Source organism: Lygodium microphyllum, chromosome 10 (genome assembly GCF_053477565.2).
Source record: "Lygodium microphyllum isolate KBCC chromosome 10, Lygodium_microphyllum_v1.1.10, whole genome shotgun sequence".
NCBI lineage: Eukaryota > Viridiplantae > Streptophyta > Polypodiopsida > Schizaeales > Lygodiaceae > Lygodium > Lygodium microphyllum.
This window is the reverse complement of record NC_141144.1, coordinates 38650549-38675255: the sequence shown is the minus strand read 5'-3', so window position 1 is coordinate 38675255 and position 24707 is coordinate 38650549. Positions and strand designations below refer to the sequence as shown.

General features: G+C 40.4%; 2 pseudogenes; one reads left to right on the top strand and one right to left on the bottom strand.

Moving 5' to 3' along the window:
* Nucleotides 1-21289, top strand: part of LOC148029899 (uridine 5'-monophosphate synthase-like) — a 64692-nt pseudogene extending 43403 nt beyond the window's left edge.
* A 2085-nt stretch (nt 21290-23374) lies between these two features.
* Nucleotides 23375-23468, bottom strand: LOC148029898 (U6 spliceosomal RNA; annotated as a pseudogene).
* Between the last annotated feature and the right edge of the window lie 1239 nt (nt 23469-24707).

Genomic DNA, 24707 nt, shown 5'->3' with positions numbered 1-24707 from the left:
ATGTCATTATAGAAGGATAAGAGATGACCGCCAAGTATAGTGAGGATGCTTGTGACTTATATCTCATGAATTGTGTTTGGCCAAGAGTAAAGAGATGCATACCTTATCACCAACTCTTACTCTTTCAATCATGGCCTTCCAAGAATGTTATGAAAAATTATTGCATTATTAGTTATGGATCTTTTAAGTGTGTTATGAAGATCTTATTAAATATATATAACAAAACTAAATCTAGCATAATAAAAGAACATCTAAACTTGTAAAAATCAAATATCCTATAGTGCATGTAAACAATGAAGAAAAACTTACATGCTCTTTACACAACCAGAGGTCTTTTCTTATTTTTTTGCTAATACTTGATATATCTATTCCCTTCCACAAACATGCAAGAATTCAATTGTTCCAACTTTAGTAAAATGTGTCTACATCATTCAACCATTTGTCTTTGTCATATTTTGACTCATCATACATACAATCCTTCTTCCCCTTTTAACCTAAGATTCATTAGTCTTGAAATATATTTCTTTATTTAATAACCATTGACCCTTTGTTTAAGTACTTGCCCATTGATGTTTTCCAATGCACACGTTCCATTTTGAAATGCTTTCTTTACTTTAAATGCTTTATTTCCAATTTCTAAATATTTTTGAAGGTTTCTCTTAGGATTTATTTCATAATAGTGACATGCTTTTTGCACATCCAATTGGTCTTCGTGCTATTTTACTAGTCTCTCTTTCCGATAGTCTTATTCTTCTCTCCCATATTTAAGGTTTGTATCTCAACTTCATCACTCAACTTCCCTTGCATCTTTTAGGTTGGTATATCAACTTGAATTTGTAATAAGGCTTCCTTCCCATAGACAATTGAAAGATTGAACATCTCACACTTTCTCTTTGTGATATATGGTGGGCTTTTAACACACTTGGAAGCTCCAAGTCCCATTTTTATGGATGATATTTTGTATTTTTTAAAAACATTCTTACAAGCTCTCCATTAAACATTTCATTTGGAGCATGTTATTGTTGATAATATCGAGAAAAAAACATCTTGTTATCTATATTTTTCCACAAATATAGTAATCAACTCACCTTGAAAATCTAGGCCCATATTGGATAAAATATGAAGCGATGTCTTAAATTTACAACAATTTTTTTGTAAATGGTGTTATCCATATCACTTGCTTTGATATGTTTTATAGCTTTGCAGTTGTCCTAGCAATAAAGGTTATTAACTATGGTTAAGATGTTGATTTTTTCTCTTGAAGGACAATTATTAGTGTTGGACTTGCTATAAGTGCCAAGAAATAAGTAAGAGGATATTAAAACTAGAGTTGAGAAAAAAAATATTTCTTAAGATATTTTTGAAAAATGGAAAGCACATCTTCAAGAGATACTCATGATTGGTGTTGAAAGTCCACAAGCTTGCAATTCTTGCACTCTTACTCTTAGAAGGTCAACAAACAAAGAATAGTAAACATAGAGAAACACATACTTATGCATAGAGAGAGAGAGAGAGAGAGAGGGGGGGGGGAAGGACAAGAGGGTCAAAGCTTTTCCCCTTCTTGATTTGTGGAGCATTTAATGAATAAGAAGTAGCCATTTGGTTATATCTCAAATGTATAGAGTCTTCTTACTTTGGTATTCTGAATCTCTATTTTTTTGTTCATGGTCTAAGAAATAATCTTATTGTCCTAGGATGCACAGAAATAATGGGTTGTTCTTGCACAGTGAATGCGGTTTCTAACGTGGCTTTACAAACCTTGGGTTCTTACAGAACTCAATTTTTGACATGATAGCTATAAACATTTATATGCTATTGCTAACACAAAAACTTTGTTGTGTTGATTATGCACCATAAGCTCTATAATAGAGAAAAGGAGAGGACAAGGAAGATGAAAATCTAGCAAAAAATATCAAAGATATAGGTGCCTTTATTTCTTTGATCTTTGATTTGATTTCAAGTATTCATTGTTCTTAATTTGTTTTTGTGTTGATTGTGTGGGTAAATGTGTCCATCTAAGTTATTGCTTGACATCATTAGAATATTTTGGGGCTTGAATGAGAAGGTGTCAAGTGTATGTGTGTGGCATTTGTGTGCTTAGCTAGGGATGATCATGTATGTAATCCCTAAAGCCACAAGTGAACCCCATTTTACAAGCCATGGTAGTTCAACTGTAATTAGGAGCCTATTGTTATGATGTGGTGATATAGTCACCCATATGTTTGGGAATCCAATAGTTTAGATTTGAGATTTGTAAGTATTATATTGGCATTTAGTATGCTATACTTTTATATATTTGCATGCGTAGGTGCCAACACATATACTTATGTAAGGGGCCAAGGTTATGCATATATGAGAGTGGGATTTTAAGACAAATAAAGGGAAAAAATCATGCAAAAATTCATCATTTTAAAGAGTAAAGAGGAGCCTAGTAGTGGAAGTAGCAGAGGCAGATTTGGGCATTTTAAGTATTAGTGAAAGATGGGTTTTAAAGTCACATGTGAATATTAACCCCACAATGGTTCTAGATTTTTATAAAATGTTTCAAGTAATGGGACTAACAATATCAAGTGCAAGGTCATAAGTAACTTTTAATCATTTTCTACACAGGGAAAAAAAGGAAATTCCCTATCAATTTCCTAGCTAAAAATACACATAAGTAGGAAAAGTAAATCATAGGCATCAGAAATTCCCTACATAGGAGAAATCCCCTATGTAGGGAATTTTCCCTATGGAGATTTCGCTAACATGGAAATGTTCCATTTTCCCTACTTATTTTTAATTTTAACTAGGTAATTGATGGGGAATTTCATTTTTTATTTCCTATATAGGAAAATGTTTCCACTATGTTTCCCTACATATGGTAATTTCCCTATGTAAAAAACTTTTTATACTATGTTTCCTTACATAGAAAAATTTCTTATGTGATTCTAATTTTTCTTTAACTTGAAAATATTGCATTGTCCTTAGTTTACATATTCCTACGTATGTGAATTTCTAAGTAGAAAATTATATAACAAAACTTCAACTGGAAAATTATATAGATATTATTTAGTTAATTATAAATAAGACATAATACACATCTAATAGACTTGTAAATTTTTTCTCTATATAGGCTTTTTTTCCTATGTGTTAATTTTTTTTTCATAAATGGATAATATTTTTTTGTATAGGCTTTTTCTCCCATGTCTAGAAAAAGCTTGTATATATATAATTTTATTTAAAAAGATTATTCAATCAAGCTATATGATGCCATAATATGGTGATACTATACGACATTAAGTTTCTACCTTCTTCATGATCTTGTTGGGGAGGATGTCATTGGGCCTACCTCACTTCTAATCTCAATGCCAAGCTGACTGCTAGGACAATATGTTAACTAGAAAGGCATAAAATAGGAGATGTGATGGTATTCTACACTATCACCAACTCTAGACTACTTTGTACTGTGAAGATCTGTAAAAACTATAGAAGTCCATAACTCACACGATTGTTGCTCTTCCCATTAAAAAGTTATTTTACTTCTCCTATAATAAAATGAACTTAACATTCCCTTCTCTCCCTTCTTAATTGTCATCATTAAATAGAGATTAAAAACTTCAACTTTATAACTTCTCCTTCTATTCTACTTCAAAGAATATTTTTCCTCAATTGATCTCTTTACTTGAATCAATCATAGCTATCATCCTATAGCTATTCACATAGTGCAATGTACTAGCAATCAAGAATGAGTGCATACCAATAATAAGACATTTCTACAATGGTTATGGCTAGCGCTTACTTGTACAAAAGGCGGGTCTTAGTAGTACCATTGCTTATCAATTGTACCAGTATTCTTCCCTAACTGTTGTAGTGTGTATCTCTTTGCCCTTCTCTAGTGCCCTTATGTTGTTGCAAGCTTTGCAAAAAGATGTTAGTACATTTGACAAAAACCAATTCATTTCCAATCATCACTTAAACCTCCAATAGAGATGGTTCACTTTACCTATTTACACAACACGATTCAATCATCTAAAAAACTCTAGCAATCACCATATAACCTAAACTTACAGATTGTATAAACCTTCTTATCTACTATCAATAGTCTTCATCATACCATAGGCTACTATGTATGCCATCTTTTTGTGCAAAAATTGTAGTTTCAAGCCACACTAATGAAATGTTTGTACTACTAAGAAGATACACATATGCAAAAACTAGGTATAAACGTTCCATCTGCAAGATTTTGAGCACCAACATTCCAACAGTTGGTGATCATTGTTTCTTTGTCTCCCTTCATGACCAACCATAAACCAATTTTTCCAACATCAAAAGCCAAATCTCAACACTAGAAATGAAGATTTATAGATAGAAGTGATTCTGAGCTTCTATGATAAAAGCTACTCAAATACTTGTGCTATACACTTTCTTTTCTTACTTTGCAATCCAAAATTGGTCCTCTAACTACTCTGCTTCCTCCAAACTCCCTATTAACCCATATGACTCTTAGGCTTGTCAATAATCCTGAGTGCAACTTGAAGATTCTATTTCTCCAATGCTTGCTAGCCAAGCAAAAGAAGTCAATGACCCATCATTGTTGTCTAACCTCCAAGAGCATAGAAGAGTTGTGTATCTGAAGATGTAGTCCATTACTCTCCATCTTTAACTTTAATTCGGCATCTTCTTCTCAATTCTTGTTTTGGAAACCAAGGAGAATTGAAGCTACCTTGTTTTCTTATGCTTCAAGATTGGGGACTTGGGGCTCCTCTGAACCAATGTTAGAACTAGATATGAATTGTATCACTTGGAATGATATGATGAGAGTAAGGTTTTGCCTGTTAGCTCTAATTGGCAACTACCTTCTCACCTATTCAATGAGGCATAGAAAGACAGATACATCAACAACCTCATGTATTGCAATTGAAAGATATTTCTTATGACATGTTGAAACTCATGTTCTTACACATAGATATCCATCAAGCTCCAAGGTTGAACTAAAGAAGCTCGAAGCCAAAATCTATCAGTAAAGTGTTTGAAATAGTTAGTTTTAATTGAGTTGAAATCTTAAAGAAAAGCAACAACTAGTTACCCTGCAGTTGTCATTGACATGTTGAAGGTCTTGCGAATGTCTCCTCCATCAAACATTTGATAGGAGACTCAAAGATGAGTGCATTTCACAGCTTAATATTATTGTTTTGAGGAGCTTCACTGATCCTTGAAACCTGAATCTAACACTTTTTGCAAAAATGAAGAAAAGAACAAATATAGAATAATCAACAATGGTATCTCCAAGTTAAGGGTTGACTTTTTACACAACCACAACTATAGATTCATCCAAAACAACAATTACTATTCTTCACATGGCCAACCTATTAAAAAAAGATATTCAAACAAGATGCCATTAGCAAAACACTCTCTTGGATCTATACAACCCATCTACCATCCTCTCCACTAGAAGCCACTTCTTGCTAACCAAATCAATCATCTTTGTTTCTATTACTCCTACTCACCTACTACTTGTGGCCCCTACCAAGAAGTTGACTAGATTGCTCAATGATGTTGCTTTCATTATTGTAAGATAGACACTCAGACCTTGTGCCTCTAGTGTGCTGATGGCAAGTGTATCTAAGAGAAAGTGTCCTTCTTACAACATAAAAGTCATTAGGTCTTCCTCACTTCTAGTCTCAAAGTCAAACTCAGTACCAGACCAATCTGTTGACTCCAAGGGGATAACATGGAAGATGCAGTCACTACAAGATATAGACCTTATAGCGACGTTTAAAGCGACGAAAATACAAACAACAAAATTTGCCCCCGTCGTCGGAAAAAGCGTCGTTATTGACGACGCCATGGTATCGTCGCTATTTGCGTCTCTATATGCGTCGCTATTTGCGTCTCTATATGCGTCGCAAATTTGCGTCGCTATATGCGTCGCTATTTGCGTCGCTATATGCGTCGCAAATGCGACGCATATAGCGACGCAAATAGCGACGCATATAGCGACGGTTGCAGAGAATTTGCGACGCTGATAGCGACGACAATAGCGACGTCTGCAGTAAATTTGCGACGCAAATAGCGACGGTAACAGAGGAAAAAAAAATTTTGTGGCAGGGCAGCAAGCTGCCCTGCCACATATAGCACTGTGTGCTGTATGAGAGCCATACAAAATAGTTTCTGCACTGCTGCATACAAAGCGTTTGCAAACAAAAAGAATCTATACTGAAATCATAAAACTGATAGATGAAATAAATACATGATATCGCATAAAATGCGATTGGTACAATCATAAAACAATATCACTAATACATAGAAAATGTCTACATAGATCGGGCGACTAAAAACTAAAGGTATGTGAGCGCTAAGGATCCGAGGGCGAGCTACAAATCGTCGTCCCCCGAAAGCTCGTCCCTCTGCAAAGGAGCATCAAACGGATTCTGCAGAAAAAGAAACAACATATCAATCCACCATACAATAATGCATTCAAATATCTCATGGTAACTACGGACATGAAAGATGAGAGACTTACTGGGCCGCCGCGTCTGTACAATCGGTCGATCAATGATCTGAGACCGTGCCTCTCTGCATATTGAGTCTCAAGGCCTTGCGGATCACGATTTGTAATGGAGTGCTGCAAAGAAAACAAAATGCTAACTGTTAGAAATATGATTGTCAGTACAAATAATATCTCAAAAAAACAAATAAGCAAAACAAAAGAGAAACTTACAAAGTCCTCCAAATATGTCCTGTGGCCGCCACTCCCAAGATGATGTACCGATCCGGCCTCGATTCGTGCCCTCGCCGCCTCCCGCTGCTGACTCCAACGTCCTGGCGAATTTGTAGCCTCCTCCCTCAGTCGGCGCCAGTCCTCTGCATCTAACCACTCGGGCTTTGGAGCCCCACTCTTGATTGCCTTGCGTGCGTCGGATCGTCTATGTGACATGTATGCACGCATGCAATCCATCATCCAGCCCGTAGAGAATCTATCCACTGCGGCTGGCACCGGGAACTCCTCATGCAAGGATGCTACTATGTACTCCTTGCTCCCCTCCGGTATGTTCCTCCAATGATCCAGGACGTTGTGCCGAAAAACTTGTTGGCACAACTCCCTCATGCGAGCTATCACCCTCCTCCCCTCATCATTCATGATGATAGCTCCTGACCTGCCATCCACTAGGTATCCATAATCCCTAGGAGTGTGCCTCGTATGGGCCCTCTCCCATCTCCGTCCACGCTCCTGGGCATATCCAGGAGACCCCTGAACATCCGGTGTACCGACGGGGGTACCCTCTCCCGGAGTGCCACTGAAAGGGGTGCCACCAGAGGGGGTGCCACCAAAAGGAGTGCCACCAGAGGGGGTGCCCCCAAAAGGAGTGCCACCAAAAGGCGTGACATCTGCCGACGGCTGCGCAAAAGCCGGAGTAACTGGAGTGGACGTCCCCACAGGTGTGACAAATCCTGGAGGTGACCGAGCTCTAGCTGAACGACGAGACGGAGACACCGCGTCCGTGTCTCCACAGCAGCACCCCCCTGATCCTCCTGCAGTCGCAGTCCCTCCCTCTGGCCCAAGTCGCGAGCGTCGAGATCGTCTGCTCGAAGCTGAAGCATCTGATCGCACTGAAGCTGATCTAGCAGAGCGCCCTGACGAAGAACGAGACAGCTCCTGATCTGCTATCTCTCTGAATCTCGCGAGCTGATCTGGAGACATACGTGCCATCATCTCCTGAAACTCCTCATCGCTCATCCCTCGACTCATCCTGAAAATAAAGATACCTGCAGAGATAAAAAATAATGTTAGAATAATCAATTGAAACTATACAAAGCGCATTAATATAAATCATTTTTGAAAAATCCATCTTAAAATGCATATCTTATCTACCTTTATGGAAGATCTAAACAACGAATTGAGTAATACAATTCTCCAAGAATGAAGTATTCTATGGTCCCATGTTAATCTCCTGACATAACTCTGCATACACTGGAAGGTCGATAGACATGTCACCACAAAAGAACGAGTCTGCCTCGTTCTCAAAAAATTCTACGACTTCTGTATTTCCATCATTGTTAGCCGATGCGGGCTCCAAGCTTGCGGTGGCCTCCACCCCTTGTAATTTCGATCCCTCTATTTGCATATATTCTTCATCTATGCCTGGAACATCGCTTTGATCGTATACTCTCGCACCTCTAGGAGTTGAAGGTATAACATACCACCATCGAGGTTGTCGGGGATTTGGATAGAAGATTACCTGTTCACAAACACTTACAAACCGTCTTCAAACCATTGTGACATAAAGCATGTCGTATTACAATTAGCAAGCAAATGACTAGAAGATTACCTGTTCACAATGTGCCGGCAACACAAAGGTGTCGCGCAAATCCATCCATTTTTTTTCGGAATCTATTTCGAGAAATCCAGATGGACCTCGTCGAACCGTTGCGCCAGCTCCTCCAAGTACCACTTTGAACCACTGCACATCGAATATTATCATGGAGAAGCTACGGTAATCCACCGTAATAATACTTTGCAAATTCCCAAAATACTCCATCTCATCCACAACCGTGTTCGGATCCGTTGCTCGTCGCCGGCTCTCTTGCTCAAACCTTGCCATGACACCACAGTCCATTGTGGAGCGCATTTTGTCAATACGCTCCACCCGAAAATGCCGTCCGCGCGACCACGCTGCACTATATATTTTGTACTGCACATTGAAACACTCAAATTAGATGTAGCAAACAAATTCAGATACGACACATTCTAAACCCCTCATTACCTTTGGACTACATCCCCTCGAGAACTCCCACTCCTCCATTGAGACCTCTGCCCCTTCGCTGGATGCTGCGATCAAGGCTCCATGCAACCATCGTGTTGACATAAACCGCGGCATCTCCTCCATGCCTTCGGGATATCGAATCGGTCGGTGACGCGTACTGCGTCGGAATTCAGCTCGCGCTTCCTCTCGATCTTGCCTTGCAATCTGGTACTTGGCGAGCCACGTCTCCATGGAGGCATGGTGCAACATACAAAAGCGATTCACTTTCTCTTCCATTGAGGCATCCATTCTTTTTTCTACCCCATTTCCAACCACCACATCTCCAGTCAGCCTGTCATCGTCCTTGAGCGTCCATAGCATTTCATTGTCTGGTTCCACCGTTGGTAGCCATTGTGAGATATGCACTAATGCCTCTGACACCAACCAACCCTCCGCCATGCTACCTTCCGGACGAGCTCGTTGTCGCACAAAGCCTTTCAGGGTTTTCATGAAGCGCTCCAGGAAGAACATCCATCGCGTATGGACAGGTCCGGCAATCTCCACTTCGTCCACAAGATGCACAAGAAGGTGAACTTGTATCGTGAGCATGCTAGTGGGCAGGTATTTCTCAAAGAGACAGACCGTCTCAACTGCTCCCCGCCTTGCGGATTCAATAGAGGACGTCTTAATCTCTTTCTGTGAGATCCATTGCACCAAAGTCGACAGCTTGTAAATGGCCCCACGAATTTCTGGAGTTAGGCATCCCGCGATCGCGATCGGTAGGACAAACTGCCACAAATGAGAAAGCATTAAGAATAATGGTCACTTTTCAAATTTCAAAATGTCCACGCTTATTAAAATCCATTCTGTTCACAAACCTGACATATCTTATGCCAATCATGGGATTTTAGCCCAGACATTTGGTCATCTTTAGAAAATGCGGACCTGAGAGAACGCATCATACCCGTCGGAGTGCGGATAGACTTGATTACTTGCTTCACAATGCGCTCTTCTTTGGTAGACAAAACCCAGGGAGCGCGAGGAAGCTGCACTCCCCCTTCAGCACTCGACTGCGGCCAAAGCGCCTCCATCTTACCTACCTCCTTTAAATCCATTCGTGACCCTATAGTGTCTCTCTTTCCTGTGATGTGGTCCCATAGCAAGCTGCCCACATTTTTGAAAATATGCATGGGATCCAACAAGTGGTTGACCTGTAAGTGGGTCCAATATGGCAACTCGTAGAAAACTGAGAACCGTCGCATTCCATTTGGATGTGATTCCGGGTTTACCATTTTCAGCTCGTACCAGCTTGCAGCGTTCATACGTGCTGGAGGTCGTCCAAGAAAACCTTCCCTGAGTTCATGATCCTCCGGCAAGAAAGTGGTGTGTCCTTGATATACCATCTTCTTCATGGTTCGTGACCTTCGGGCGTCTAACTGTGGCCCACACAATGGACATGCATGATAACCTGAGGTAACGAGACCTGCAAGGCGATCCACGACCTAGTGAATACTTGATTGAATGAAATAAAATATAGATATTACCAGCGTGAACAAATGTCTGCTCACCTGAGCACTCTCCCAATCCCGGAAAGTCATGCATCGTCCACATGAGAATGGCTCGAATGTTGGCTGACCGCCGACCATCGCGCCTGCTCATATCTTGCACCGTGACCCCCTCCTCCCACAAAATCTTAAGCTCATCGACTAATGGACGAAGATACACGTCCATATTTTTTACTTTGTAGCGGCCCGGGACGAGCAAGCTAAGGATGAGATGTCCTTTCTTCGTAGAAAGCCATGGAGGAATGTTGTAGTTGACAAGCACTATAGGCCACACACTGTAAGAAGTCGAGCGCAGACCGAATGGGTTCACACCATCCATGGCGAGACCGAGCCGAAGATTCCTTGGCTCTCGCGCAAAGCCTGGGAAGGTAGAGTCAATGTGGCTCCATGCGCGCGAATCTGCTGATATTCGTTGCACTCCATCCGTAGACCTATTCTGCACATGCCACGTTGTCAAGCTTGCCATGGCAGACGTGCGAAACATGTGGTTTATGCGGGGGATGAGCGGAAAGTGTCTGAGGACTTTTTGAGGGATGGTCTGCCCTTGCAAGTCCTGTCGATACCTGTGAGCACCACACTTTGGACATGTCTCCATAGTCTCGTATTCATCTCGAAACAATATGCAGTCGTTGATACATGCATGGATGTTATTGTAGTCCATGCCAAGCTTCCGTAAAACATGTCGTGCATCATCACGAGACTCAGGCATGGTGTTTGCAGGTGGCAATATATGATATTTCAATAACCTGAAAACATCATAAAACACCTTGAAAAATCCATCCATATTTACAATAATACTGTTTAAAAAAAAAACAATGAAGTCTGTATGCAAGGTACCTGAATAACTCAGTCACACTCGTATCGCTCCAACCGTATTTCGCTTGCACACTTAAGAGTGCAAGCAATGTCTTCAACCGAGATACTCGGCACCCATCATATAATGGTATGGATGCTTCCTCTCTAAGCGGGTCAGATGTCTCAACATCCATGGGAATCAATGCATCGATCATTGCCTCCATCTCAGGCTCCAAGATTGTAGGCAAGTCGGGAAGGTTGTCTGTCTCCTCTGGCATTGACGATATAGATGGGCCTTGCGAGTGGTCTATTGGCTCCTGCCATCCATCCATCTCACGTCCACGAACTCTTCTAATTGGCCGCAAAGGGTGCTCTCCCCCTTGGGTCGAGACATCACCCCCCTGGACACAAAATTTGCCAACAAGACCCAATCTTATTGTGTATGGTTTTCAATTAGCTTGAGAGTACAATGCATGAAAAATGCTAACTTGAAAATACCGTTTGCTGAAAATCTGCAATCGCCTGATCAATAATCTCAGGTTGAAACTCGCCAAATCGTCGTACGTGTTCTATAGACAATCGACGTTTTCGTCTAATTGCCAACTTGCATTGAGAGCAAGGACATGGGACACGCTGATTAAGATACGACTCGCGGTCTTGAACAATAGGACCTTCTTCGTTTGCCATCTTATCTACATTACAGCAAACGAGGCTTAAATGGATAGCTTTTTGGAGATGTACGTCAACTTGCAAGTTGACCATAAACCTTGCATTGTATATAGTAGTCGAGAGATTTTCCGATGTTATATCTCGGCCTTGTATCATGCTCAACGATTTGTTTGTCCCGGTAGATAATTTTTTGTTATATCTCGGCTTTGAGTATAAGTAATCCATTTTAAAATTAATGCGCGCCATCTATGAAATTTTACAACTATAGTAATAAAATTTATTTCAATCAATTCTACTCATAGTCATAAGACCTGAGAGAAATTATCCTATACTCAATTTAAGGGATCTCCACTTCTATAACAATAATTTTGGGTTAATTTTGATGAAGTACGTGGCCGTATGCAAAGCACATTGCATACCATTATCGATACGTATATTATCTTAAATTTCATTCCCTTCCCTCTCCCTCTCCCTCTCCCTCACCCTCTCCCTCTCTTTCTCTCACCCTCTCCCTCACCCTCTCGTTCTCTTTCTCTCCCTCTCTCATTTCCTCCCTCCTCCTCCCTCTCCCTCTCCCTCCCTCTTTCTCCCTCTTTCTCCCTCTCCCTCTCCCTCGCTCCCTCGCTCCCTCTCCCTCCCCCTCCCTCTTTCTCTCCCTCTCTCATTTCCTTCCCCTCCCCCTCCCTCTCCCTCTCCCTCTCCCTCTCTTTTTCTCCCTCTCCCTCTCTATCTCTCTTTCTCTCTCATTTCCTAAACAAGCAAAAAATAAAGTGATTTAAACATCCTCCAAGCAAAAGGGAGAGGGAGAGATACAATGCACTCTCCCTCTCTTTCTCTTTCTATCCCTCTCTCATTTCCTTCCCCTTCCTATCCCTCTCACTCTCTTTCTCTCTCATTTCCTCTCCTAAACAAGAAAAAAATAAAGTGATTCAAACATTAAACAAGCAAAAGGGAGAGGGAGGGAGAGAGAGAATGCACTCTCCCTCCTTCTCCCTCTCTTTTTCTTTCTCTCCCTCTCCTATTTCCTCCCCCTCCCTCTCCCTCTCCCTCTATTTCTCTTTCTCTTTCTTTCCCTTTCCCTCTCCCTCTCCCTCTCTTTCTCTCTTACTCTCTCGTTTCCTCTCCTAAACAAGCAAAGAAGAAAGTAATTTAAACATTAAACAAGCAAAAGGGAGAGAGAGAGAGAGAGAATGCACTCTCACTCTCTTTCTCTCCCTCTCCCTCTCTTTCTCTCCCTCTCTCTCCCTCTCCCTCTCCTTCTCTTTCTTTTCCTCTCCTAAATAAACAAAAGAGAACGATTTAAACCTTCAACAAGTAAAAGAAAGAGAGAGGGAGACTCACCAATGAGATATGGCGAGCGTGGGCGGCTTCTCTTTGCAACGAGGGCTCCTCCTCTCCTTCGCGAACAACGACGGTGGCGGTGGCGGCGGCGGCGGCAACAAGTCTCTTCCTCCTCTTCTTTCACAAAGCCTTGGCTCTCTCCCTCGCTCTCGCTCTCAAAAGGCGAAGAAAACAAAATGAAAACGGCGCTCTGGTTTCGGCCGCGCTTTTTTTTCCCTGCGGCGTCGCTATATGCGTCGCTATACGCGTCGCTATTTGCGTCGCTATTTGCGTCGCAAATGCGACGCAAATAGCGACGCGTATAGCGACGCATATAGCGACGCATATAGCGACGCCAATAGCGACGCCAATAGCGACGCCAATAGCGACGCCGATAAACGCCGTCGCTAATCGGCGTCGCTATTGCCCCAGTCCCTTGTAGTGAGTGTTGTTCTACACATTTGTTGTTGCATGTCCATTTTATAAGCTAAACTTGAGCTTTAAACATCCATATACTACTCATACATTCCCTGGGTTTAGCACAACATAATACAAGAACTCTCAAAGGCTAGTGAATCCGCGAATCATGTCACTGATACTTTCCATGACATCATTGGTATACTGATCGAGATGGCCACATACTCTGGGTGAGATCTTTTTTGGATGGGGTCATCACTTCTTCAAACCGCTTCATCACCTTTTCCAATTTATTAAACGAGCCTTCCTTATAGAGAAGGATGGTAGGTACCTAGTTTTCAAGTGATCACAAGAATCATTAATTGAATAAACAATTAAATTACAACACTTTACCAACCAAATTGGAGAAGCCACACAAATAGTCATAGGCTCCTGATAACACAAATAGTTTTTCTTATAATATCAACATGATGGTAGCAACATCAAACTGAAACCTCTAATGTGAACAACATACTTCAAATTATAATATCAACATTGAAGATGGCCATGTAAGGTCTGCAGCAACACCTATAGCCACCTAAGATGTGATGGTCTTGTAGTAAGGATAACACAGTGCTCTTCTACACATTTGTTGTTACATGTCCATTCTATAAGGTAAACTTGAGCTTTAAACATCTCATATACTACTCATACATTCCCTAGGTGTAGCACAACATACTGCAACAACACCTATAGCACCCTAAGATGTGATGGTCTTGTAGTAAGGATAACATGGAAGATACATTGCTCTTCTACACATTTGTTGTTACATGTCCATTCCATAAGCTTAGCTTAAACATCTCATATACTACTCATACATTCCCTAGTGTAGCACAATATAATACATGAACTCTCAATGGCTAGGCAATCCCTAAAGCATGTCCCTAATACTTTTCGTGACATCATGGATATACCAATCAAGATGGCCACATACTCTAGGTGAGATATTTTTGGATGGGTTCATCACATCTTCAAACCACTTCATCACCTTTTTCGATTTGTGAAACCAACCTTCCTTATAGAGAAGGATGGTAATTACTTGATTTGCAAGTAATAACAAAAATCATTAATTGAATAAACAATTAAATTACAACACTTTACAAACCAAATTGGAGAAGCCACACAAATAGTCATAGGCTCCTGATAACACAAATAGTTTTGCTTATAATATCAACATGATGGTAGCAACATCAAACTAAAACCTCTAATGTAAACAACATACTTCAAATTATAATATCAACATCTAAGATGGCCATGTAAGGTCTGCAACAACACCTATAGCCACCTAAGATGTGATGGTCTTGTAGTAAGGATAACACAGTGCTCTTCTACACATTTGTTGTTACATGTCCATTCTATAAGCTAAACTTGAGCTTTAAACATCTCATATACTACTCATACATTCCCTAGGTGTAGCACAACATACTACATCAACACCTATAACAACCTAAGATGTGATGGTCTTGTAGTAAGGATAACATGGAAGATACATTGCTCTTCTACACATTTGTTGTTACATGTCCATTCTATAAGCTAAACTTGAGCTTTAAACATCTCATATACTACTCATACATTCCCTAGTGTAGCACAATATAATACATGAACTCTCAATGGCTAGGCAATCCCTAAAGCATGCCCCTAATACTTTCCTTGACATCATTGATATACCAATCAAGATGGCCAAATACTCTAGGTGAGATCTTTTTGGATGGGGTCATCATATCTTCAAACCACTTCATCACCTTTTTGAATTTGTGAAACCAACCTTCCTTATAGAGAAGGATGGTATTTACCTGATTTGCAAGTAATAACAAAATTCATTAATTGAATAAACAATTCAATTACATCACTTTACCAACCAAACCAAAACCTCTAATGAAAACAACATACTTCAAATTATAATATCAACATCTAAGAAGATAGCAACACCTATAGCAACCTAAGATGTGACGGTTTGGTTATGAATGCACGCCACACAAATTCACAAGTCCTTTTTGCAAAGAGATATCCCAAAATTGGCTGAAAAACCTCTTGCCTTTTTGTATATCACTCTATTCTAGAAGTTTTCTACACCTATTTATGATATTTACAAAAAATAATATCCAAAATATCCAAAATATGCTAAAATTGTCCAAAATTCCTCTATTTTGGAACTAACCATACTATGGACAATAGCATTAATGATTAAGATCACATGAACTCTCTAGATCAATAAGAAACTCAGATGATGATACACTCCAGATTTTTTCACACTCTCTCTACGTAGTGATACAACAATGTTCTACAAATTTATTCCATTTTTAGATTTAAAAATAATTTAATTTTTTTACAATTATTATTATTTTTTTCTTAATTATTGCTATAATAAATAGTCATTAATTTTCAATTTTGGATCATACAGCAGCAACAGCAAAGACCAACCATAGCAAGTAGCATACACTATTTCATCCACATGTAAGATTGCTTTCACCAAATTTATCAATTATCATTATATTTCTTAATTCTACATGTTTTATTTGTACTAGATAATTAATTTCCATATTATGACAACTGCACATTCTTAAAAAAAGGTTTGTAGCCCTCAAACACAACACATATCACTTCCATATCAAATTTTAGCCCATGTGCATCTCAATTTCATGATGAAAACAATAATCGAATTGAATCTTCTTTAAACCCGAGACTTATCACAAGAAAGCCACTTAAATTTTCCTAATTTGAAAGACATAGACCACCTGCTCACAATTCATATAGCCACTACCAACCACCTTCATGCTTCCTTGCTCCATTGCTTGCATGTTATTGCGATCAAACAACATTTGCCCCTCATCCTCTTAGCCCACATGAATAGTAATTATGGCAAGAGAGAAAGAGAGAGAACCATTGATTTTTTAAAATTTTAGCATATGACATCATTTCTCATGCTTGTTGCAGTGATCTGAGGAATATCCACTCTTTGAGCACCACCTCTAGTCTTGCCTTTCCCTAGAGACCATACATTGAAAAAATGTTTCTTTCACACATGAGTTATTTTATGCTTCCTATCTCTTTCATTTTGATATTTGTAATATAAGAGCTATGTTGTAGCCTTGGTGTATCCTCTTTGCTTCTTGTGACCTTTTGTTTGGGTCAAGGTAATGTATAAAATTATTGGAAAACTTTCAATAGCCTTTTTTCCTTCTGTCCACCACTGTGTCTTTATGTTTGAAATATTTGGTCCTTGCTTAGTAATAAGACTTCTGCATTCATTGGGTAGACCAAATCAACAAATTTCCACACTACCTTACAAACCAAGAACCCGAATTATGAGTAATATGTTGTGCATAAGATAAAGGTTGGGGCTAATTAAGAGCTAAATAGTAACTTCAAAGGCTTAGAAACCTAATATGAAGCTCCTTACCATATAGTGTGTAAGATTATTAGCTTGCCAAGTATCTTTCATGGCGATCTTGAATTTATCTCACCCCTACTTGAAGGCTAGGACATTATTCTTGGACCAAGATATTTTATCATTATATAGGAATACTATATCCAATGCCTCTCAAACTTTGACCTACATTGCTTGCTCTTCCATTATCCCCAGGGTCTTTGAATGCATTATTTAGTGCTCTCTATGGGTTGTAATGAATATAAGAAGACATTTCATCATGTTCCTCTTACTAGGATTGTTGTGGAAGCCCAAAAACCTTATAGCCTTAACTTCTCCTATTGAGGGTTCCTAACAACATTAATTCCCATTCTTCGATCTTTGCTGACTCTACATGGATCATAATGTAACCCTTGTGGAGACCAATATCTAACTAAACCTTCCAAATAGTCTTAATAGCATCATCTGTAGCCTTCTATGATTGAAATTTTGATGTGAATCCAATGTAAACATGCACAACTTTCTCAAGTATTGTACACAAGACATGTAATGTACAAATGTGAACAAGTGTTAGAGTGATACCTAGAATGGCTTGAAATTTTTGATCCTACATATATCTATTAGACACCTTATTCCAATGAGTAGCATAGCACTAATTTGCTATGGATATGCAATAAATGCAATAATTCTTAATAGTAGTATATTTTAACACATTATACATGCACTTGTCTTTGAATGTGTGGCATGTGCCACTCCACTTTATATTTTCCAATCCCTTTAATGCTTAGTTCCTCTCCTACTTATTGAGCTCTTATATACTCAGGTATAGAAGTTCATTGAAATACATGGTGCAACACATTAAAAAAATCCATGTCAACCTGAAATTCTCCCAACTACCAAATGCCTTGCTCTAATTGCATTTTGAAGTGCATTGAGACCTCCATGCCTTTATCCCCCTCTATACCTACCTAAAGAGCCCTATTCATGAAGGTGTTAGAAACTCTCTTCATTTGCTTATGCTTCACAATATTAGTTTCATCTATCTTGATAAAAGAAATGGCAATCCCATTTACTATTGTATGCTCTAGCATATAAAGCATGATCATAGTTCTTTGCAAAGGCCTTAGGTTAAAGAATATGTTATTCAAGCTATCATAGTTTAGCACTTTGTGATGTGAAAGGGATCACCAAGGACTCCTAAGAATCTTTGGTCAATGCCGCATTTTGTATGTTGAAGTGAAGATGGCTTTGGAAGTAAAGATAATGAAACCCTTTTCCTCTTCAATATCTCTTGCATAACTTTGAAGAGTTCCAATGATTCCCACTCTATCTAGGATGTCTTGCATAACTTTGAAGAGTTCCAATGATTCCCACTCTATCTAGGATGTCTTGGATTCCCTCTTTGTCTAAGAAAAAACTTTGTAAGAGCTTTCCAACACATTATTTCTTGGGCTTTCTAAATGTCTTTATTGACCAACATGTTCTTTATAGCTTTAGGAGAAACCGTGTTGTTGTAGGTTAATTAGAATGCTCTCTTTACATTCCTTACTTTGCCTAAGAAAAGAACCCTGCTAGTTACAACAATAACAACACAAACATATGAGCATGGATTCATAATGACTTCAGATAGTGAATACTTACTTCCACTTGATGGTCTCAAAACACAAATGAAGACCATAACTAGTTCATGGTGAGTGACTAAATGTCACCATATTGCAAATATTTTTCTCATGCAACCTCCAATTCTAGGTTTGAGAGTCTTGATATTCTTAAGAATTATTTACCTTTGATACAAGCTGATCATCAATTTATTTTGTCAAGCTAAAGTAGTTGGGTTTTGAGACTCCTTATCTTTCCTTGGATCTCCTCTTATTGTTCTTTGATTTCATCTCTTTCTTGTCCTAACCACTAGTTCTATAGCTTTCAAAGGAGATTCCAAGTTATAACCAAAGAGGCATTGAAGATGACAAGCATATAACACTTTTGTTATCAATGATAGAGAAAAAATGTTCCATGGTACAAAATGAAATAAATTACCTAGATTGCGATTTTTTTTACAATATATATATATATATATTTAAATACACCACACTTTCTCTCATTTTCTTATAGGGCCAAAGAATGAGCCCAAATCTTCCCTAATATAATGTAACAATAGTAACTATGTTTGCCCATTGGGCTAATCCTAACACAACAATTAATGTAGAATAGCTTTTAAATCAAGATGTGAAGTTGATTTAAGTTCCCATAACTATGTCATTTTCCATCATGGGCATATATCTTCACAATAGAGGAAGATGAGAATTTTCTATGAATCCATAACTTTAATGACAACATTTTAAGACAATCATGCTTTTTGACTAGAGAGATAAGAATTGCCACTCTAGACATTATATGTATTCTCCATAAGTTCCTAAATCCTCTAATGTGTATCACTTCTTTAAAAACTACATAAAAAGTCAATATAGCAGTAAGAGGATCCAAAATGTATAGGGAGGGAAGAGGAAAGCCAATATGGCTAATAATGAGTGGAAGAAGATGAAGAAATAACCCAAGAGGGATTTGATGAATGGAAGTGATAGAGTGATGCATACCATGAGTCTATTTGCAAAATGGGATCATTACCACAACTTAGTACTATCGTGGATGGCCGATATAATTGTAGTTTCTTAAATTAGTTTTTAATTATGTTTTCTCTCTATCATTGTCTAGTTTCAATGCACATGCAATAATTGAAACTCAAATTTTTTGTGCCCTTGTAAGAGATTGACATCTAGTACTAGTAGAGCTATGATCTAGCAATAGCACTAAATGAGGAACTTGTGTACATAATATGTTCTCTAAAATCATTCACAACAACATTCGGATTGTAAGGTCAGAGCTCTATATAGCTTTCACTCTACCATATTTAAATAACTAGTCATATATGTGGTTATCCACTACCTCATTTCTCCTTGTGGCTTATTTCTTTTTTGCCAAGCATAAACTTGCCACTTGGGGAAAAGTAATGGATTCAATAAAAAATGATTCATGTAGGTAATGTTTGAGCTACGTCCATGTTTTGATGTGTAAGTATAGGGATCTATGCTTGCATGCACAATGCTAATATTGTTACTCCATATTTTTTTTTGTATTTTAGTAACATTGTCATGACCAACTGATCCAAACCCCAAACCCAACCATTTACATGGATTGGCCAAGGTAAGAAGCGGATGGAGTTGATGGAATAGAAACAATAATCTTGGATTGACACAAAAGAGGAATACAAAAGAGTGAAGAGGGATGGCATAAGTGAGAGAAAAAAAGCACAGATCAGGGAGAGAGAAGAGGTAGTCCTGTTCAGATTCATCTCTCAGTAACTCATGTGACTAAGCGTTCCATCCCCTCCTTCCATTCTTGTAATAGTGATATCCTTTGTACACTCCGTGGCTACAACTTGGGACATTTTTGTGACTACTATTCCCACCGCTCTGATTTCCCCCAGCATTCTTCTATGATGAGAGTTGGTCCTGAAGAAGTGTATCACTCTCAAATATATTTCTTGCCTATCCCCTCAACCATGATAGTAGTCAGAATAGCACTAGCAAAGCTTCGCCATCCCAAGAGTAGCACAAAGATTTTCCTCCTTGCCTGCAAAAGATAAACACATGCTCAGTGTAACAAAATAGAATGCTAGAAGGATAAAAGGAAGATAAGCCCATACTACCTTCAACACATGTTTATGGCCTCTCCACATGTTTGTCCTGACTTCAGGAAATTGGTCTCTCCCTTTATCGTGTAATTTGGCCCATCACAACATCTCTAAGGCTTATATCAATGGAAAGACTTGAAAACTTGATAATTTGAAAACTATATAAACACTAAAATTTTGTTTCTGTTGAATAGTATTTCATGCAATCAAAGTTAGGGGGTTTCTTAAATGTAAACCTTACTATTAGACATACTAGGCGCTCCGCGCCTAGACTCGCCGCGGCGCTTCGCGCCGGGGCGGGGACGACCAAATTGGTATCGGGCAGCCGAAATTCCCAGGACGTGGAGTCAGTTAGGTTGTCGATGCGAGCAAAAGATCTTCTTCTTCGTCCTCCTCATCAATATCAATTCTGTGCACGTCGTCAAATAACGCAGCTGCAATATATATTAGGATGGCCGGGCGGCTCTGGCAGGCGGTTCTTGCTTGGCTGAGGAGGGTACTGCTGTTCTTTGGCTAGGGCAGGAAGGAGATGGAGGTGGCGTGCATGGGGTTGGAGGGGGCGGGCAAGACGTCGCTGGTGGCCGCCATCGCCAGGGACCACGGGCCCTTCCTAGAGGACCGCATCCCCACTGTCGGCCTTAACATCCGCAACCTCACCCGTGGTCGCCTCACCATGCACATGTGGGACCTCGGCGGCTAGCCCCGCTACCGCGGCATGTGGCAACGCTACTGCCGCAGCACGTCGGCCGTCTTCTACGTCGTCGATGCCATAGGCATTGAAGCTGGCCTTCGCCTTCTTGTCCACCAGGAGTTGGCCGGGGTACCCCGGGTAGGCGCTCGCCCCAAATGTGCCAGCACAGGCAGTGGCCGCCTCCAGAGGCATGGACGCCTCCCCTTCAAAGTAGCCCGTCTAATTTGTGGCGGCGCCCGCCAGGACGGTCCCCACCACCATCACCATGCCGTCTGCGCCCACATCGCAGTTGGGGAGGGAGGGAGAGAGAGAGAGAGAGAGAGAGAGAGAGGGGTAGTACGGACCTCCGTCAGGCATGCTCTGACGGACCTCCTTATATAGACGAGGAGGGTCGAGGAGGGTCGAGGCTCGAGGAGGAGGGCAAGGGAGGCAAGTCGAGGATCGAGGCCGTAGGCGAGTAGGTCGAGGAGCCACAGGCCGAGAAGGTCGAGGAGCCGCAGACTGCAGTGACCTCGAGGCGAGCAGCTCGAGGCGGGCAGGTGTTGTCGTGGCACCCGCCCCCACCATCTTTGTGGGGAGGCTGGGGACTGCCACGTGGCAGCAGCCCTCGACCTCTCGTTAATATATAGTAAAGACTCAAGGCCTCACTTAAAATCCCCTTATTTGTCAACTTATCCTAGATGAAACACACTCTTTTGCTATTCATGTGAATATCCCTATCAAATGTTGTCCTTCTATATATAAGAGGTATCTAAAAAATGGATCTCAAAAGCTTTCTTCGTTGAACTCACATGCTTGACTTATATGTTTATGTGTGCCTTTGCCTTGAGCAACCAAGCGATGACGATTAACAATGTGATATGGGTCTCCGTGGATGCTTTTTTGGTACCACATTACTACTATAAGTCAATCAAACAAATATGAATAGCAATGGGATGACTATCTTTAATGGATGTATAGACCTTACAGATTAGGGTTGTTAGGACCTTGACATAATGTGTATGCATATGAATGCATTATAAATTATCATGGACTTAGGCTTGATTAACCTCCGTCCAGAGAATTTTTCGCTAAAGGGTGATTGTGCTGAGGGTCTCTAATGGATCATTACAAACCTTAGAAGATAGGGTTTGTTAGGGTGTTAACTCACGTGTACACGAAAGAATGCATTACAAATTATCGTGGAGATAGACCGGATTCACATTCATCCGAAGCGTTTTGCACTACATGGCCATGGTGCTGATGTACTGTCGTGCACTGAAGGGAGGAAAGAATGTCCATGTGAAGGTGTTATCTTCCATGAACCCTGTGCACATGATGGAGAAGCTCCTACTTTCGCATGGAGCATATAACTCCGCTGGCGATTAAGATACACCCACTAACCAGAAAACAAATCACGAGCTTATCGATTCAATATAGCACTTATAATGTAGATATGATTGTCCGACTAAGCTTCATTAAAGCATAGCGTTCTCCTTTCCACGGCCAAGCTAGCGTTCAAGGCCTTGGTTTGCCAAGGTCACTGTCCTTATCTATACTGGTAGGGAACTTTGAGGGCATTGGCTCATAGGGCCCAGGGGAGTGTAAAAGAAACCTAACGTTGACGTGCAGTGGTGAAGAATTTCTATTATGAAAGGTGGCGCCGTGTAATAATGATACGATGATTATCGGCAGTGGGCTGTGGCATTTTGTGCGGATGACGGCGATGTAAAGCAAAAGACGAGAGGAATCCGGTTCTTCACGCCTTGAACTATTAAGGCTGACGCAAGTGAATATCGATACGCATACATTGGATCCTCAAACTGTTTTGCTGCGTTGTATCATTTGTATGGCCTAGTAGGCCATGATGTATACAGTAATGCTGTATATTCTCTTAGAGGGTGGGACTAGAGAAGCCTGTGAATTTTGAGGGGTTATATGTCCTTCTACTTTTTTCCGTTCTCATACATGGGCCCGAGTGCCGTCCTGCAGCTGTTGGGAGCGCCTACCCTCCAGAAAGGAAGCTGTTACGAGGAGAAAAGCCGGGTTCTCGACATTTGCGGCGCGGGCGAAAACAAAAACATATTCGGATCCGACGCAGCGACGAAAGGCGAAAAAAATTTGGACCATTTCTCGATTTGTGCAGGGGCCATGCTAATTTTCTCTGTATCGTTCCAATCCGGGCTGACCGTGCATGTGGGGCAGAACGCAGTACACGTGGCACGCTGCTGCAAGTGAAGCGGGTGCGGCTTTTGGCTCATGCCTACGTTCATGGAGCTCCCGCTCCCGCGTGCGCTTCTAGCTTTGTCACTACTCATGCCGCGTAGAAACACATTTGCTCCAGCGGAAGTGAATATCGATACGCATACATTTCTTACCCACACCACCACGATGGCGAGTATTATAATGGGCAGGCACCATCCGCCCTTCTAACGACTACAACTACGAGCGTGTGAGGGAAGAGACGGAATACCAGCGCAATGAGCGCCTCGGAGAGCTTGGCGCAGTTGCTGCGGGTGCCTTCGCCGCTCTTTTCACAAAGACACATGTAGCATGTATGAGTAAGGCCCATAGTCCATTCACATACCGTCGTAATGCGTGCTTGTATATGCGCAATGCGTAATGCGTACACATGTACGCATATGTTGGTGCATGTGCACTTCCATACTTACATATCCTATATACGTCCATGCGTATGAGCCTTAAAAGCATATGTGCTCTATGATGAGCGTATGTGTGTATGTATATGTGTTGTGTACCTCATGTGTGTTATGCATATGTATGTACGTAATGTTTAGAGACACATCACATTCCACGTTAATACTCCTCTACCTTGTTCCTTTGTTAGTACGAAGGTAATAAGGCAAAAACAGATCTCCAACATGCCTCGAAACATAAGCATGAGGCTGAACTAGCTGGCGTTGCATCCCTCGGATCTGCAGGCTATGCAGGATATGAGCATTATGAGAAGGAAAAGTACAAGGGGGGCTGGTAGAAACAAGCCTTTGACCAGTGGAGTCTACAATGGGCCATGATATTTTCATGAGAATATATTAACTACAATCACAATGTAACTATCCATTGTAGCATTTTATTTTAAAGTGTCCTCTATTTTCTTGGTACCATCATAACATAACAAATTACATGCAACAAGATCACCATCACGTGTTGCTTTGGATAGGGTGGAACAATCACTCATGTTCACTCTTCTATGAAGACAAAGGTTAATATTCTACTTAAAAAAATAATGATCCATTGACAATAATCTATATATTGGTCCCACATCTCTACCTCATTAGTGGATGCTTATGCATTGGTTGGGTTCTTGATTTCATATTTATCAATAAATTTGAATCATTTGTATTATGAATCTTCTGATTTTTAACAAATGTTGGCTTGTTGCAAATATGCAAAGAGCTTTTAAGATAATTAATGACGATTCACTGAA